This window comes from Pristiophorus japonicus, chromosome 20, assembly GCF_044704955.1.
Source record: "Pristiophorus japonicus isolate sPriJap1 chromosome 20, sPriJap1.hap1, whole genome shotgun sequence".
Classification (NCBI taxonomy): domain Eukaryota; kingdom Metazoa; phylum Chordata; class Chondrichthyes; family Pristiophoridae; genus Pristiophorus; species Pristiophorus japonicus.
The window spans coordinates 81,561,641-81,565,075 of record NC_091996.1 but is presented as its reverse complement, the minus strand read 5'-3'; the positions used below and the strand labels follow the sequence as shown (position 1 = coordinate 81,565,075).

Here is a 3,435-nt window from a genome sequence, read left to right as displayed (position 1 = left end):
ACCAAGGCTGGGAACTCAACATCCAGGGGTATTCAGCATTTGGGAAGGATAGATAAAAGGAAAAGGAGGCGGGGTGGCATTGCTAGTTAAAGAGGAAATTAATGCAATAGTAAGGAGGGACATTAGACTGGATGATGTGGAATCTGTATGGGTGGAGCTGCGGAATACCAAAGGGCAGAAAACTCTAGTGGGAGTTGTGTACAGACCACCAAACAGTAGTAGTGAGGTTGGGGACAGCATCAAACAAGAAATTAGGGATGTGTGCAATAAAGGTACATCAGTTATCATGGGTGACTTTAATCTACATATTGATTGGGCTAACCAAACTGGTAGCAATGAGGTGGAGGAGGATTTCCTGGAGTGTATTAGGGATGGTTTTCTAGACCAATATGTCGAGGAACCAACAACAGAACTGGCCATCCTAGACTGGGTGATGTGTAATGAGAAGGGACTAATTAGCATTCTTGTTGTGTGAGGCCCCTTGGGGAAGAGTGACCATAATATGGTAGAATTCTTTATTAAGATGGAGAGTGACACAGTTAATTCTGAAACTAGCGCCTTGAACTTAAGGAAAGGTAACTTCGACGGTATGAGGCATGAATTGGCTAGAATAGACTGGCAAAGGATACTTAAAGGGTTGACAGTGGATAGGCAATGGCAAACATTTAAAGATCACATGGATGAACTTTAGCAATTGTACATCCCTGTCTGGAGTAAACATAAAACAGGGAAGGTGGCTCAACCGTGGCTAACAAGGGAAATTAAGGATAGTGTTAAAGCCAAGGAAGAGGCATGTAAATTGGCCAGGAAAAGCAGCAAACCTGAGGACTGGGAGAAATTTAGAATTCAACAGAGGAGGACTAAGGGTTTAATTAAGAGGGGGGAAATAGAGTACGAGAGGAAGCTTGCTGGAAACTTTCCAGAGTAATAACTGGTAACAAGCACGTTTAGTAGTCAGGATGGCCGTGTGGTCTAAGGTGCTGTGTTCAAGTCGCAATCTTCTCTGTAAGTGTGAGTTTGAATCCCACTCCCAGCATTCATTGTGTTTAATTACAAACTCATTTGTTTTGACATCACTCTGAAGTGCTTTGGAACATCCATCTAACTTAATAAAATTACTTCACTTCAATTACAAACGGTGATATCAAAGTTACTTCCCAAACCAGGAATCGATCCCGGGTGGCTTTAGCGAAAGGAATAGTTTTGTGAAGCATTGAAAGGCGCTCTCTAAATATCTCGCACTGCTAATTTAAAAACATGGTTATAATTTGTTCCGATCTAAAAGAAAGCAGGCTCGAAGGGCCAAATGGCTGACTCCTGCTCCTGGTTCTTGTGTTCTTATGCAGAGCACAGAATAAATGATTAAATTATCAACTCTCCCTCAGTTCGCATTTCTTTCATTGTGCAAAAAAAGATCATGGGTTCACTGATGATGTTTTCCTGTCAAAGCAACATAACATTTAAGGAAAATAATTCACCCAACGTGGGGCTCAAACCCACAATCTTGAGATTAAGAGTCTCATGCTCTACCGACTGAGCTAGCCGGGCTTCTCAACATTTACTCTGTCAATCCCCTTCAGAATATTGTCCGTTTCAATGAGATCACCTCTCATTCTTCTAAACTCCAGAGAGTATCGGCCCATTCTACACAATCTCTCACCATAGGACAGTCCTCTCATCCCAGGAATCAATCTGGTGAACCTCTGTTGTACCACCTCCAAGGCAAGTGTATCCTTCCTCAGATAAGGAGACCAAAACTGTGCGCAGTACTCCAGGTGTGGTCTCACCAGGGCCCTGTACAATTGTAGCAAGACTTCCTTACTCTTGTACTATGGGCTATATATTAGGTACTATGGGCTGAATATCCTGTTTTTCTGCTGATTCTACGGTTGTATAAAAATTTATTCAACTTTAACAGTCACTCGGCAAACTTATTTGTATTTCCTTCAGTGTGCAACACATGTGGGTGGGTTAATGATGATTGAAACAATTATTCAGTATCTCACAGACTTCAATTATTTTTGTCAACTTGCTCTGTAAAAATGCTTTCCCTGACCAGGAATCAAACCCAGGCCACGGCAGTGAGAGCACCAGACCCTAACCACTAGACTACCAGGGAACACTGCTTGCAGCCTCTGCGATAGCTTTAAATATAGTCAGCTTACAATCACAGCTGAGAATTGTGCGGTGACACGGGGTGTAACTGGATTTGCTGGGAGCAGCGTGGAGGCCCCGACCTGCGTGAGAACACCAGCGGCAGGTCGGGGTCATAAAAGGAGCGGTGAGCGGCGGCCTGGGAGCAGCGTGGTGGTGTACCACGGCAAGGTACAGCGCGAGCTGGTGCAGGAGGGCGACGGCAGCGAAGAGTGATGTCATCAAAGTCCAGGTCGGTGATTGGAGCGTGGGCAGGTACAGCAGAAGCAGCGAGAGACTGTGGAGGGATGTGATCGGGGCCCAGGGGTGGTGTGAGTTCAGGGCCAGGGGCCCAGCCCACACTGTGATATGTGTGGGCACTGGGTCCGTGCAGCAGAGCTGGTCTCCAGTCATCTTGCTTAACCCTTGCCACTGGACCAAGACCTCGCTCTGTCAAGCCCGTGTGATGGCTGGTGTGCAACGGCCACCACACGTTAAAAAATCCACACACAGGCATCTTCCACCCTTCAACATGCAGTTCGGGACCTGGAATATTAGGTCCATCATTGAAACACCTGTGAACTCATCCTTTTTTGGCGAGGAAGCAAGTCATCCTCGCTTCGAGGGACTGCCTATGATGATGATGAACTGGATTTGCTGCAGTCCGCGGGCAGCAGGTGATGAAAGCGGGCGTGAGAGGGTGAGTGACAGGTGGGCACTGCTTCTGATGCTGTCTGACCCACGCTGGGAGTGGCCGGGGATTTTAAAGTCCTTTCATTGCACCAATGCATGTAATTGAAACTTTGTTTGAGGAACCATCATGTATACAAACATAGGCACTCTGCACTGTAGACCTCGTGGTGTAACAGTAGAGCATCTGACTTTAGATCAGAAGGCTGTGTGTTCAAATCATGTCGGGGTCATTGTTCTTCCGGAATTGAGATTTTCTTTGCTGGATCACAATTTGCTTTCCCACCATCATCAGCAAACTTGGCCGCATTACACTTGGTCCCGACAACCCCTTGATTATCCAACTATTGGGATGTTCTTCTACCGTGAAGACCGATACAAAATATTTGTTCAACATCTCTCCATTTCCCTGTTCTCCATTATTAATTCCCCAGTCTCAACCTCGAGGGGACCAACATTTACTTTAGTCATCTTTTCCTATTTATGTACCTGAAGAAACTCTTAGTATCTGTTTTTATATTTCGTGCTAGTTTAGATGCTAGTTTTCGTGCTAGGTTAGGTGAGTGGGCAAATGCATGGCAGATGCAGTACAATGTGGATAAATGTGAGGTT

General features: G+C 45.5%; 1 non-coding gene across 1 annotated transcript; it reads right to left on the bottom strand.

Annotated features, from left to right (window-relative positions):
- Positions 1-1,475: 1,475 nt before the first annotated feature.
- On the bottom strand, positions 1,476-1,548 carry trnak-cuu (transfer RNA lysine (anticodon CUU)). The gene has a single exon. It is a non-coding gene; the product is annotated as a tRNA-Lys (tRNA).
- Between the last annotated feature and the right edge of the window lie 1,887 nt (positions 1,549-3,435).